Consider the following 16,270-nt stretch of genomic DNA (forward strand, 5'->3'; position numbering starts at 1 on the left):
AGGGGATCTGCTTCTGGAAAAGATACAAAGTACACCTGCCAATGCTGCATAGTCACAGCTAAAGACGGGGAGTGGTACCCATCACCAGCTTCCTCCAGATTCGGAGTGCCAGTGCATGTATACTGTGAGGCTGAGAAGAGATCTACTGCAATGTCATAAGGGACCCTGTGTCAGGTCTAAGTACGCCTTACCAAGGGTTACAGAAATGTTACAGTTATCTGCTACCTTTTTATCTATTTTGTAACTGTTATGTTTTCATTTTGATAAATACCATTGTAAAGCTATGACTGAACCAGCATTTAACCATCCTTATATCATCATTTTTAAACTGTCTGAATGAAAGTTTTGAGGTAGGATCATAATATAATTGAACAGATGTACTGTGTGTGTGTGTGTGTGTGTGTGTGTGTGTGTGTGTGTGTGAATGTGAATGCCAAGTCACTTTAGTCTGTATTAGACTCTTTGCAACCCTATGGACTAGAGCCCAACAGGCTCCTCTGTCCATGGAATTCTCTAGGTAAGAATATTGGAGTGGGTTGCCATGCCCTCCTCTAGGGGACCTTCCCAACCTAAGAATCGACTCTGTCTCTTGAGTCTTTTGCACTGGCAGGTGGGTTTTTTTACCCTTGGTGCCACCTACGAAACCATACATATATGTATAATCAACATCAGTGTACCTTAGTCATCAGTTTTGGCAACTCTTAAACTTTTTCATTCTATTATACCACAATATTCCTCACACTGACTCCCACAAAATTTCAAAATGCCAGTCAAAGTAGGTCCACTATAGACAGTCATTTAGACAACAGGGCAATATATGAATAAAAAGTGAATGGACAAAGAAGCTGAAGAATCTGAATGGCACTACAAAGCTCAAAAGTGACAACTTTAGTCCTCTATTTAATTATGAGATAAAAACTGACTGGGGAACTGGCTAGGGATGCAGAGGGTGATAGTGAGCACTCCCATATTTATATCATTTTCCACCTATACTAACTCATGAATATTATTATGTGCCATGACAGTTAAGCAGGTTCAAAATAAATTTAGCTCCCTAAAAATGCTCTATCTGTATTAATTTTTATTACCGAGATATGAAATCCCATTTGCAAAAAATCTCAATTTCTATTATTTCCTCCTATCTTAAAACTTAAATCTAAAAGTTTTCTTTGCATTTTTAGTGAGAGAGTTTACTATAAAAAAGAAAAAGGATACCACACTATCTCTGTGTTACAGTATTACTTGGACAGGTTTATGCAGTGGAAATAATCAGCATTAGAGCTTAAAATAGAATTTTAGTAACTACTTTATCTAACTGATTAAAATGCTTAAATATACAAGGAAAAAAATTTTTTTCTATAAACAACTGTGACTTATGTTCTCAAAATGGCACCTTTAGAACAAAAGGAATATGTTTTCTATTATTACCCAGATATTCTGAACTGCCCACTATTTAGTTTTATTTCATCCATATGAATATCTAAACGTATACACACATGCACGCATACATGCATGCATGCTAAGTCACTTCAGTCATGTCCGACTCTTTGAGACCCTATGGACTGTAGCCACCAGGCTCCTCTGTCCATGGGATTCTCCAGGCAAGAATACTGGAGTGGGTTGCCATGGCCCCCTCCAGGGGATCTTCCTGACCCAGGAATCAAACCCATGTCTCTTACGTCTCCAGCACTGGCAGGCAGGTTCTTTAACACTGAGCCACCAAGAAAGCCCAGGTACACACATATATTTATGGAATACACTTGCTCAAAATAACCCTGTCGTAGATAATCAAAATAAATATCCTATCAAAGGAATAAACTCTCACAGTAATTTTAAAAGAGAGCTGAGATCACACAAACATTCAATGCAGGTGAGGGTGAAGTTTCAGTTCCATTCGAAGAGAAACTCCTTGAAGGTAAGAGATAACTCCTCTATGCTCTTTGTGGCAACTTGATCCTAAACACAGTAAAGAATCAAAACCTCTTTAAGAAGGTAGAAGGGCTACAGAGAGCATGCAGCCAGTTTCTGAACCTGATTCAAATCATCTGCTGATGTAATCAAGGGCAAGCCCCTTTCTTTCTCAGAACCTCTCTACTTATGTGTATAACGAGGGAATTATAACAAGTTATTTCTAACCTGCACTCTGCCTCTGAGACTCTATGATGATGCTGGCTAATGGCTTAGGCACTGTAGTTTTCCCATTACTCAATTTCCTTGGAAGACTACAAAACACTAAGCCATCAGCAACTAAGGGTGGCATAAATATCACTGACACCTACCATTCACTTCTCCATTTCCTCCAACTTCCATTCATTCATCCAACAACTGTACATCCAGCATCACCTATGTGGTTGCTGAACACAGAAAGCAAGAGGACTTCACTTTTAATGTTTGTCATCAGTTTAAGAGAGGAAAGATGTTTTTCAAAAAATAAAGAAAAAATTATATGGGACTTCTTTTGCTCAAAAAAAAACCTAAAATGAGTACCTACCTATCAAGTAAGGCACAAATTCTATGAGAAATCAGCAAATGCATACAAGCGATGAAAAGGAATTAAAAGTAACTTTGGAGTGTCACTCTCCAAGTTCCAAGTATGTATTTTTTTAATTTTTTAAATACTTTTATTACAATAATTGTGATTTTTGCCATAAGCCAACATGAATCAGTCATGGGTGCACATGTGTCCCCCCATCCTGAACTCCACTCCCACCTCCCTCCCCACCCCATCTCTCTGGGTTATCCCAGAGCACCAATTCTGAGTGCCCTGATTCATGCATCAAGTTCCAAGTATGTATTTTTAAAAGTTCATTTAAGTTAAAAAATAGTACTGATGAATATCCTTCAAACTATGTAATGAACAAACACTAATGATATGAAATTTGGTTTATATATATATGTATATATAGTATATGTGTATAATATACATAAAACCTGAACAAAACTGAAAATTAGAGAAGCAAGATGATGTAATCTCACCTCAATCTCTAATCCTGCTGAGTATGATTTGAATTATAAGTAGCAGTTCTTATCATCATAATATATAATACCAGATGACATCTTCTTCTTGTTTCTCCAGATCATAAAACTCTCAAGGATTTAAAATCAAAGCTTAACACAAAAAGAAAAGATATGATAGTCTTCTCCTTAATATATGTTTCTTCCAGGCTTGTTTGTATCAACAGCCCAAGAGTATTGAGTTATTAACTACACATTTCTTGTAGCTTTTATTAAAGAGAAAAATAAAAAGGAAAGAAGAAAAAAAGAAAAGCAAACTGTTTCTTTTGATCAAAAGTCCCCCACAAAGAATTTAAAGAATTAAGCAAATGATAGCAAAATAAAAGGAAGGTCGACTCTTGGGCTCTTGGCAAACTAGATAGCTTCCATATGAACAACATATAAAGTTCAGTTTTTAAAGAACATATGTGTTTGCTCATTGGTTTAGAGGGAAAAAACTTGAATCCTGTCTACTCCGTATATACAGATCAAAATCAGATCACTTAAGTGAACTATAAAATGCAAGAGGACATTGTTTATCCAATTGCAAACCCAAGAATTGCTCGAGTTTAAAGTTTTCTGTTTCTACTTCAATGGTAGGTCACTTTTTTTGTAAACTGCTTCAAACTTCATAAACCCAATGTCAAATTCTGTTCTTTGCTATCCATGTCTATTTAATTTGCTCTCTCTGAATTGATTATTCCTGAATCTTTAAAGGTATTTTTGGACATCTTAAATCCTTTTGAGATTTAAATGTCATCACCTTCAAACAACTCCCATCAAATAAATCTCTTATTAATTCACATCAAATTAATCCATAATGATCACTTCTATTAACATATGCTTCAGAGCACAAAGCCCATTAATAGTCATCTGGACACTAGAACTAACCGGAGCTTTAGTGAGATAAAATGCACACTATTTAGATATCCGATTTCAAAGAGTTCTGATGCTGGCCCAAATACATTTTATTAGGCTTTTATTTCATCATGCTATGTGCTCTATATTTTAAATATCTCATATCAAATGTACTAGTCTAGGTAAAAGGAGATAGTCGACTAAATAAGTAATAATGTCATATTTGCCAAAATGAGTATCCATGTATATATATATATATACATCTTAGAGAAAGAATTTCAGTAAGTACTTACTCCTATTAAACAATTACAAAAAAAAATGGGGCGGGGGGGAGTTTGACTTTAAAGACTTTTAGACATTTAAAAGTCTAAATGAAACTGTAGGAGAAACCAGAAAAAAATGAAGCATGCGCCTACTTCATTAATGGGAAAACTGAAACAGAGTAAGTGTACATTATGGAAAATCAAAGAGAAAGGATCATTATTTTCCCCTTCATAACAGGTGAGAGGCAAATGTATTAAAAACTCTGATTTGAATAAGATCACAATTTCACTAAGCAAATTAAGAAACATTACTATTCATTGCCCATACATATGTCATTCTTCCTTTTGTTTTCCTCTCCAAGGAAAAAAAAAAAAAAACAATTTAAAAAAATCTACAATGACAACTGTTGATTCAAACAGGCCAATCTGACTTTGCATGTTTGCCTGAGCCAGGCTCAACTTTATCCTTTCTTCTTTGTTAAACTGAGACTGTTCCAACTGGTCCAAGGGCAAAGACCCAAACATAGCACTTCAGTTCAAAAAGAACAGCTCATGGAAAAGTATGCATGCATCTCTTTATCTAGATGGTTATGAGAGAAATTGACATTTCATTTGTATGTAAATTGGATTTCTACTGATAACAAAAATAATTAGTGTTGTGCTCTTTCTTCCTAGCATTTGCCAAAATACATCTTTGTATATTAAAAGTAGTTTACTTTTAATATATCAATGTTGCTTTGTCTGTTTTCCAATCTGTTGTTCAATTGAAAAGAAAGTCTCAATTACCTCAATCCAGCTCTGTAACTGGCGAACAGCTGTCTCAGTCCTCCCATAAGAAATCTGTATCAGTCACTGCAAATCCATTTGGTAAATTAACATGCAGGTACAATATGGTGAATCTAACGGATGCATGCCATGACAATTCAATAAGAATGCTCACCATCGTCACATAACTGCTTAACCAAGCGTATTAGGCAGAGTTTTGGCTCATGTTTTTAAATTCATTTGTTTTTGGCTGTGCTGGGTCTTCACTGCTATGCACGGGTTTTCTTTTTAGTTGAGGAGAGCCAGGGCTACTCTTCATTGCGATTTTCTTCATTTTTTTTAAGAGTACAAAACCAGATACAAGATTAAAACAATTGCCATGAAGGATATTGAGAGCTAATACTGGTTTTATATATAAGAAAGCAAAAGTCGCTCAGTCCTGTCTGACTCTTTGTGACCCCAAGGACTATACAGTCCATGGAATTCTCCAGGCCAGAATACGGAGTCAGACACAACTGAGCGACTTCACTTTCCCTTTTCACTTTCATGCATTGGAGAAGGAAATGGCAACTCACTCCAGTGTTGTTGCCTGGAGAATCCCAGGGTCGGGGGAGCCTGGTGGGCTGCCGTCTATGGGGTCACACAGAGTCGGACACGACTGAAGCGACTTAGCAGCAGCAGCAGCAGCAGCCTTTCCCTTCTCCAGGGGATCTTCCCAACCCAGGGATCAAACCCAGGTCACCCGCATTGCAGGCAGATTCTTTACCAGATGAGCCACAAGGGAAGTCCTTTGTGTACACACACGCACACGCACACACAGGCTTCCCAGGTGGCTCAGTGGTAAAGAATTTGCCAAGGCAGGAGACATGGGTTCAATTCCTGGGTAAGGAAGATCCCCTGGAGGAGAAATGGCAACCCACTCCAGCATTCTTGCGTGGTGGGCCACAGTCCATGGGGTCACAAGGAGTCGAACATGAATGAGCAACTGAGCATGCACACATACACCCACACACACATACACACATATTTTAAAATAATAATTTATATTATATGTAGTTCTGTGTTAACCTTCACTTTCTGTGTTAAATATAATTTTTCATAATATGAAATTTAACAAATGTCATATATAACTCATAATAATGTGTATATATATATAAATGTGTATGCATATATACAAATGTCTATGCTGCTGCTGCTGCTAAGTCGCTTCAGTCGTGTCCAACTCTGTGCGACCCCATAGATGGCAGCCCACCAGGCTCCCCCGTCCCTGGGATTCTCCAGGCAAGAACACTGGAGTGGGTTGCCATTTCCTTCTGCAATGCATGAAAGTGAAAAGTCAAAGTGAAGTCGCTCAGTCGTGTCCGACTCTCAGCGACCCCATGGACTGCAGCCCACCAGGCTCTTCCGTCCATGGGATTTTCCAGGCAAGAGTGCTGGAGTGGGGTGCCATTGCCATATACATATAAAAAATAGCCAGTGATGGGAACATAAATTTACGTCATCATATTCAACGGTTCTTGCTTACAACATTATTATTAACATAGCAACAACAAGTTACTGGTAAGTAACTCAAAAACCTCTACTTGTTCATCCCTAAGGCACCAAAGGAAGCAGCTTAAAAACTCTCACCATTAGATACTAGCAGTTCAATAAATAATCTGCCAGGTAAGGCACAAATATCATGAGATATCAGCAAATGCATACAGGCAATAAAGAGAATTAAAAGTAAGTTCAGAGTGTCTGCTGCTCTGTATCTAAGTTCCAAGAGGCCAGGGATCTTTGTTTAGAATGTATTTTTAAAGGCTCATTTAAGTTAATAAACAGTACTGATGGATATCTTTCACACTGTGTAATGAAGAACAGTGTGTTAGCTGCTCAGTCGTGTCTGACACTTTGCAACCCCATGGACTGAGGCCCCTCTGTCCATGGAATTCTATAAACAAGAATATTGGAGTGAGTAGCCATTCCAATCTCCAAGGGGATCTTCCTCACCCAGGGATTGAACACAGTCTCCTGCATTGCAGGCAAATTCTTTACAGTCTGAACCACCAGAAAAGCCCAAAGAACACGCTAATGATGTGACATCTGGTTTATATACCACCCTGTGTGCTGTGCTTAATCGTTCGGTTGGGTCCAACTCTTTGCTACTCCATGGTCTGTACCCCACCAGGCTCCTCTGTCCGTGGGGAATTCTCCAGGCAAAAATGCTGGAGTGGGTTGCCATGCCCTCCTCCAGGGGATCTTCCCAACCCAGGTACTGAACCCAAGTCTACCCACACTGCAGGTGGATTCTTTACTGTCTGAGCCACCAGGGAAGCCCAAGAATACAGGAGTGGGTATCCTATCCCTTCTCCATGATATCTCTTCCCAGACTGTCCTCTTCTTCCTCAACCAGGAATCGAACTGGGATCTCCTGCATCAAAGGCAGATTCTTTACCAGCTGAGTACTACTGGGGAAGCCCATTATACCCTAGTTATTGCTAAATGCTTAAGTTAGGCAACTCAGCATCATTTTCTCTTCTAATGAAAACAAAAAAACTTTACAGACACAGGATGGAATCATTCATCTTTTTTTTCTTTTTAAGTACACTGAAATTTTCCAAAGAAAACTGGTCCTGTTTTAAACAGAAAATATTTTAAAACTGGAAAGCAACTTTTATAGTAGAATACGTTAAATCACTTTTTTCTGACTCCTAGGATGACAAAAGCTCTATGTATGTAGGGAAAGAAAAGTACACACAGAATTCCTCCATAATTTGTAAGACTTTTTTTTAAATAAACAATTATTTCAGGACAGTCTTCCCATGCTTACCCCAAATTTAGCTAGGCTCTATCTGGAATTTTACTATGATAACTTCTTAAGTACAGCTGACAAGAAGAAATTCAAGAATTTTCTCTATGTTCTTTCAATGATACTAGTTTTTTAAAAAGAAATGTAAGGAAGCTCTTTGTTCAAAGTAAGTTTAATGGAAACTGTATACTTTATACTTGCCTCTCCACAGATGTACAGTGTACATTAGCTATTACAGCTCTGAAAAATCCTGGGAGTTATACAGCGGGGAAGTCTGTTCTATTTGGACTGGAATTTCCCAATCGCATTTGGCTTTAAGTCACCTACTGCCATTTACCAACAACACTAATGTTCTGCCGGGCCCATTGCCGGATGCTGCTCTGTACAGTAATTGTCTTCCTGTCTTACACATATGTAAAATTTCTAAAATATTACATAAAATAATGCGTGATGTTTTAAAACAAAATAAGTATCCCTTCATTAATTGGCAAGAAAACGGAGATGTTTAGATATGAAGTAGACCATTTTGAAAGGTTTTGTATTTTTTTCCAGGCTGTTTATAAACATTAAAAGAAGATCAGGTTCTATTATCATTAAAGATTTAGATTCAGTATTTCAACAGAATGTGTAATGGTAGAGATCACAGTCATGCTGGAAGGCCAAGGGAAAAGAATGCATGAGATAAACATCAATGCACATTACAATCTCTGACATCCAAATCATATATGCATAAGCATGTATGGATATAAGCCCAGTGTTATCTCTGAGCTTAACAGTTTACACAGATATAACTGCATAAAGGATTTTTTTAATAACTTAAAATTTATCTGATTAAAATTAGGAACAGAAATATGGCAAAGAGTTAGGGAGCTACAGTGTGTGGACAAAGATTAGAGAATGACCCAGAATTGTACTGAGGGACTCTACAGTAGCATCAGTGATTCTCAACTGCTTGAAAATACTGGACACAATAGATCTAACCCACATGCAAACCCCACTCCCAGCTCAGTCTCTGCTTCCAGATTCATCTCTACTCGTAATAAAAGATAGAACTAATGTCTGAACCATTGTCAGAAACATGTGTCTTAGTACTAAGTACGTGACTGCATCCTTTCCTATAAAGCTTGATAGAATCTGGTTTGCGTTTCTGGGTAATATAGAAGAGAAGCGACCTATATGGAGGGCAGACTCCCTACATCACCCTTGCAAATCAAAGGCTCTAGCTTCTTGGGCTCTTGGATTTTGTTCTACTGTTACTGGTTTCTCCTTACCCTCAAAGATGAAAACAAAAGATTAAAAATAAATTTAAAAATAGAAATAGCTAGGTAGATGCCAAAGTAAATGTGAAACAGGGAATTAATTTGAAGTTAATTTTAAACTCAAAGCCAGCATAGGAGTGAGGTCACAGTGAGGGCCAAGCGTGAGAGGACCAGCACGTATTCAGGTTACTCTTGGACCCCAGAGCACCTCCTTCACCATTCACCAATCGAGAAAAGAATGGTGATGTGATGCATATGAGTGGGGCTGCAGGATTAATAAGGGCAGAAACAGGCTCACTCATTAAATACTTTATACAGCTAGTCTATTCAATATTCACATTCAAGTTCAACATAAACTTAAGAATCTATCTAAACACACACACACACACATACACATACATCTTTGGAAAAGATTTTCACCACCTGCACCCCAATTAGTAATTTCTTTTCTCTGTCAATCTTGTTGTGGACACCTGTCACAACAAGAGTAAAGGAAAAATATATATATTTATATAATTCCAGATTCAGGTGTTTTACAAATAATTCCTTCAAAATCTAATCAAATTTTGAAAGAAAACAAAATTCAGAACTAGACTTTTTAGGCTGACAATTGTGAACGTTAATGTATATCATAACCTAAATTTTTAGTTAATACAAAAGATTTCCTACATTGTTACCATGAGCTGGGCACTATGCCAGGAATGTATTCTCTCCTTTGATTTTCATTTTCAACAATTCTTTAAGTAAGATACTATTATTGTTCACATTTTACAGCCGAAGTAACTAAGATTTAGAAAAGTTAGATCAACTTGCTGAGTGAGGTCAGAGGCTTAGGACATAGAAGAATTAAGTCTGAAGGAATCTAAAACCAAAATTGGTTTACCATTGTATTTCTCACAAATCCCCTAACATTTTTATGAACCATAATTAAGCAAGGCATTCACAGACATAAAACTGATAGAAACTACCTGATAACATTTTACAAAGATTACCGTCAAATGCACTTAATGTACTTGATTGGTTCTATCCTCGTGGCAAGCAAATATACAATCTTCTCAATATTCTCATGGACTACAGTGTTATCCTAACTTTTGAACTGTCCTCCTAATACCCAGCACATGACTAAAGTTACCAAATTATTCAAGTCTCTACCTGGATTCACTTCTACAAAGGTCTTCACAATTTTCCTGGGCAAAAGTTGAGTTTTTTCCACTATCATCTGTGGCAATGTATGCATGTCTCCATTTGAAGTACTTGCCACAACACAGTGTAATTATTTGTTTATGGTTTAGGCTACCTCAGTAAGGGCTTCCCTGGTGGCTCAGATGGTAAAGAATCTGCCTGCAATGCGGAAGACCTGGATTTGATCTCTGGGTTGGGAAGATCCCCTGGAGGAGGGGCATGGCTACCCACTCCAGTATTCTTGCCTGGGGAATCCCCATGGACAGAGAAGCCTGGTGGGCTACAGTTCTTGGGGTCATAAAGAGTCGGACACGACTAAGCGACTAAGCACATACACACCTCAGGAGGCTATAAAGCTCCCCCAGACCAGAAAATACCATTATTAATATTATCAATGTCAATTAAAGTATTAATAGACCCATTCATGCATTGTTGTTCAGTTGCTAAGTCGTGTCTGACCCTTTCAGACCCCATAAACCCCAGGCTTCCCTGTCCTTCACTATCTCCTAGAGTTTGCTCAAACTCATGTCCTTCAAGTCAGTGACTATGTTAATAAAAATTGATAAAAATTAATTCACATATTTAAATATTATACATTATCAATGATTGGCAGAGGCTATAGCACACTCTCATTATTAACAATGAAATTACTATTGTATCAGCACACTCTGATAATGACCATTAGAGGGAAATAGCGTAGCACGTTAAGTCAAGGGACATACAAGTGTTTTAAAAGTCCAGTGATACTAACATGGCCCTCCCCACGAAGCTAGCCTACCAAACAGAATAAACACTCACCAAAGTCCTTATTGGATAGATGGGAATTAGCACACTTAGAAAGTTCTACCTAGTGTTTATCTCTTCGAGGAAGGCCTGACTCTCTGGACATTAGTCTCACAAGAATAAAAGCTAGGATAATGTTATTATAGTGGTCTTGTTAACACACTGTTGTTGTTTAGTCACTAAGTCATGTCAGACTCTTTGAGACCTCACGGACTGTAGCCTGCCAGGCTCCTCTGTCCATGGAATTTCCCAGACAAGAATACTGCTGTGGGTTGTCTTTCCCTTCTCCAGGGGATCTTCCCAATCCAGGCATTAAACCCATGTCTCCTGTATTAGCAGGCGGATTCTTTACCACTGAGCCCAACTGGGATGCCCCATCATTAACACAACTAGTAACAAACAAAATCAAAACACATAGGGACTCAAAGTACTAATTTTGACATTATTTAAGCCTTAACAAAGAATCAGATATCATTGTTCTGGATCTATGGTCACAGAGTAATAAACGCATAAGTATTAAGAAGCAAGAACTATTTAATTTATTTATTTTTTTGAAACTGTGAATCACACAACTATGTTGGGTTGATTTGAGTTCTATATATATATATGTCTACATAAATTTACATACTGAAAATATTTGTGGACTGAATTACTTAATTAGAGGAAGGGTCATTAAAAATTAAGTACATTCTATATAGTAATATGGAGAAGGCTATGGCACCCCACTCCAGTACTCTTGCCTGGAAAATCCCATGGATGGAGGAGCCTGGTAGGCTGCAGCCATGGGGTCGCTAGGAGTCAGACACGACTGAGCGACTTCACTTTGACTTTTCACTTTCATGCATTGGAGAAGGAAATGGCAACCCATTCCAGTGTTCTTGCCTGGAGAATCCCAGGGATAGGGGAGCCTGGTGGGCTGCCGTCTATGGGGTCGCACAGAGTCGGACATGACTGAAGTGACTTAGCAGCAGCCGCAGCAGCATAGTAATAAATCTGCAATAATGCCTGTAATCAGTAAAATGAATTTTAGAAGTTCATATATCTGCATGATTATTTGTCCTATATGTGAATATCATATGGTACTCAATGTATTTATGATATATTAATAAACTAATATTTACCACAACTACATGCATTTATACATATATATTTTGTTCACAAATTTTTACCATGTATCTTCTAATATTCCAAAATCTAAAATAGTCTCTATTAATAGCATAATGTATAAAAATAGACACATGTTTGTCTTTTAAAGGAATAAGCTGGAACATAAAAGAATACAGTAAAATCTCAAACATCTGGATCAGACTCCTAGCAACTTAAAGCATCTGGAATGACATAAAACCAGAAGTTCAATTTTAAAATGTGAGGATGCACACACGTTCACGCACACACATTTGCAGGAATACTCACAACATCATTATTTGAATTGGCAAAACTGGAACCAGCTCGTGTACATCAACAGAACAGGTTCAAAAATTCCAAATACAGTGGAATGTATGGTTATACAATAGGATATTATACTGCAATAAAAACAAACTACATACAACAACATGGATGGATTTCACTAATGGGGATGTTGAGCACGAGAAGTCAGACATAAAAAGATGCATACTTTTAATGCATTATGAATGCTGGGCGTTAATGCATGCAATGTCTCAAAATACACAAAATCAATCTAAAGTGTGAGCAGTCAGGAGAGTGATGAACTTCTGGTAAGAACAGGAGGGGACCTGGAGGGCATCAGCGGTGTCTCTTTGTTGACATGAGAGACCATTATACAGGTGTATTTTATTTTGTAATAGCTCACTGAAGAACAGATTTTAGATTTACGCATTTTCCAGATAGTAAGTTATTGTGTATGTGCATGCATGTGTGTGTGTGTGTGTGTGTGTGTGTGTGTGTGTGTGTTTGATTTTTCAGAGAGTCAGAAGTTGCTCTGCCAGGACCAGAGGACACTTACTCTAAGGAGAGGAATCCTTTCAGGTGCTATTCTCTGAGGGCAAATTAAGCCATCCAGCGGAGTAGAATGTTGTCGTTGGCTACTCTGGCCGAGCCAGGATGTGCCAAGTTGGTAGCAAGACGGTATTAATAGAAGAAAGAAGAAAAAAGAAATGAAGGGAGAAGAAAATAAGAGTTCTGGACAAGAGATGTGAAAGAGCAAAAGGATTAAATAGAGTTCAGAGACCACAACAGGAGCAAACAGCAACAGACAGCCCACATACAAGCAAACAGAAGAGCAATCTCTGTTTTGGACTCTGGTTGGGGGGGGGGGTGTCAGAAAGGGGCAAAACAAACACACATCTGCAGGTACTAAGTGTATCACTAGGACATGGCAGCTGCATGAGACCACAGAGACAGGCTAAGTAAAGGTGGAAGAGTACGCATACTTGCTGATTATCTATTTTGTACCAGCCATACGTTTCATGGCTCACACAATTTTCTCATTTAGTCCTCACTGAAATGGTGACGAATCTACTTGCCCTATTTTAACAAATAGAAAAGCTGGAATTGAAAAGGGGTTAAAGGAACCCGCTTACCTGAGAAGACTGGATGGAAGAAATGAAAACAGTCAATCAAACAATACTGTGGCTTTTTCAGAGAATCCACACATCGAAATTGAGTATTTTTATAAGGCAGAACAATGCTCTGTTGAAATCAAGTGTGGCAGATTCTACCCTGACCTAAGGTAATTGCTCTCCTTAATATGTAATAAGGTATTCTATCTCACACATTGAAGAAGGATGTGTGTTTCTCATCTTGCACCAAAAGTTAATAGGTAAAAATTCTATTCAGTTTTAAACCTTCCACATGGTTAATATTTTCTTAAGACTTTGGCTTCTATCATCACGTGGCTTCCAAAAAAATGAACAAGCAGGATACAAATGTTAACAGAGAAACTCAAAAGTAGTGTGTGTTAATGTATTTCATGGGATATTGACTATTTGTTTTTTAGGTACAAGCAGACATAATAGGTGACTCAGAGGTTAAAGCGTCTGCCTGGAATGAGGGAGACCCAGGTTCGATCCCTGGGTCGGGAAGATCCCCTGGAGAAGGAAGTGGCAACCCACTTCAGTACTCTTGCCTGGAAAATCCCATGGAAGGAGGAGCCTGGTAGGCTACAGTCCATGGGGTCGCAGAGTCGGACAAGACTGAGCGACTTCACTTTCACTTTCAGACATAATATAATCACATTTTATCCACGGGAAATCACTCCAGGTTTGTGTGACATGATAATTTACCACTATTTCCCCAAGAGAACCACGAAGTCCAAGATTATAGTCACCTAAATGAGATTAAGAACCTTGAGTTTAAGCAGAATAAGAACTAGGTGGCTGGCCCCACTTCTGACGCTTCCTGGACATCAAAGCACAAATATTCTAGACATTTACCTGTTGCCTCCAGGAAACAACTAGAGGTATAGATGAGACAAACTGTGAAAGGAGCGGCACAATGCCTAGAGAACAGTGGCCCCATGTTGTTTTATTTAAAATTAACTGCTTCCATGATTCTTTCGAGGCTGCCCAGGTGGCTCAGAGTTAAGAATCTGCCTGTAATGCAGAAGACACAGGAGATGATCCCTGGGTCAGGAAGATCCCCTGGAGAAGAAAATGGCAACTCGCTGTAGTATTCTTGCCTGGGAAAGCCCATGGACAGAGGAGCCTAGCAGTCCACAGTTCACCAGGTTGCAAAGAGTCAGACACAACTGAGCAACTGAGCTCACAGCACACATTTCTTTTGAACTTTTGGTGACATGACATTTCACAGTGACAGTTTTACCCAGTTATTTCAAAATCAGATGACTACAGAGTTCACCTAAACAAACAATACTGGGATCTAGTAAGATTATCTTCACACCTGCAAATGACGACTTGGTTATTTAGGCTACAAATCAGGTTTGATTCAGAAAATAAAATGCTATTACCAAAATGACTTCATGAAAAATTTAATATATCATGTGACATCCAGTCCTTTTAATCTTGTTAAAATATTAAGAATGCCCTGTTTTAAGGTTGAAATAGAACAAATTACATTAAAAGTGAGTCATGATAGAATTCTCTAAGAAAATTGTAGCCTGCTAAGTAGGCTGCCATATTCTGGAGGGAAAATAAAAAAAAAAAACAAGACAGGTTGTAGCTTCCCAAATATCCTGCCCTGGTTTATGAAAATAAAAATGGAATTCTCCTTCACAAAGTATCATCAGTATGGTCCAAACGAGCTAAAAGAGTAGGTGAACTCTGGAATGTAAGGCCTGTAGTCCACAGTAGGAATGCTGAAAAAAAATACATGAAATACTCTGATAATACTAACAAATTAAAAGATACCATTACTCAAGAATACTTACTGATGACCAGGAATACTGCTTGAAAGAGAACCGTTTTAGTCTGATTCAGTAACTTAGAATACAGTTAGTCTTGTCAAAATGTCCTATAACTTATCCCCTTGTGCATCCTTAACTCTCATGAGGAAACTCCAAATGTTTACCCAAACAAGCTGTTACCTGAATGTTTTTCCCAGCATCCAGGGTCAAGTGTAAGTGCAGGCATCAATGTCCATCTAGCACTGAACCTTATTTTTTTTGTGCAACCAAGACAAAATTGACCATATGCTATGATGACTGATGCTTATACTCAGGAATAAATTAACATCACATATATTCACCCAACATGTATTTTTGTGGGCGTTGAGTTAGGTGCTAAGAATTAACTGGGAGGGAGGCAGACAGGAAGCCTGTCCTCAGTAAGCTTCCAGCCTAGTCACAGGAAAGAAAACCAGGCCGGTGCCTGATCCAGAACTGATATCAAAAGAAAGAGTTCTAGGGGTAAAACTGTGTGCAAACTAAAAGATCAGAAGCTGTTCAAGCAAGAGCAGAGGGTTAAGGGAGTCAGGCAGGAGAAAGAGCAAGTGCAAAAGGCCATCCTGTCTTAAGAGAGAATGTGACTTCTTAATGGAACTGAAGGAGGCTTTGAGGTGTTAGTCATTTCAGTGGCGTTTTCATTAAAATTTCCAATTCTGTAAAATAAAGGATAATGCATAAATGCTGTGGGAAATTTCTATTTTTCTGGAAGGAGTACACAGTTCATTTATCTTCCATGTTCACAAAACTTTAGATAAGCTCTTCCGTCCAAAGTGTTTACTACTGGAACATGGATAAAGCTTCTGTATGTTATAGAAAAAGCGTTACTGTGATCAAAATAGCTTAATATCAACAATATTGTCTCTGATTTCGGGGCAATTTTTTACCAACTGATAAGATAGTGCTAACCAACCTAAAGTTTTCTTATCATAAGCGATTAGGTATAATCCTGGAAACAGGGTAACCATGTTCTGAATTCATTTATATTATATTATATTATTATTATATTCATTCATTT

At 38.1% G+C, this 16,270-nt stretch overlaps 1 protein-coding gene across 6 annotated transcripts in view; it reads right to left on the minus strand.

Moving 5' to 3' along the window:
* Positions 1 to 16,270, minus strand: part of TRPS1 (transcriptional repressor GATA binding 1) — a 281,676-nt gene that overhangs the window by 228,665 nt on the left and 36,741 nt on the right. The window contains exon 1 of one of the 6 annotated variants that reach the window (XM_018058367.1): positions 12,859 to 13,451. The exons of the other annotated variants lie outside the window; for them this stretch is intronic. The gene's annotated coding sequence lies outside the window, so the exon portion shown is untranslated. Of the gene's footprint in view, positions 1 to 12,858; positions 13,452 to 16,270 lie in introns of those variants that run through there. 6 annotated transcript variants of the gene reach the window in all.

Source organism: Capra hircus, chromosome 14 (assembly GCF_001704415.2).
Source record: "Capra hircus breed San Clemente chromosome 14, ASM170441v1, whole genome shotgun sequence".
In the NCBI taxonomy this organism is placed as follows: domain Eukaryota; kingdom Metazoa; phylum Chordata; class Mammalia; order Artiodactyla; family Bovidae; genus Capra; species Capra hircus.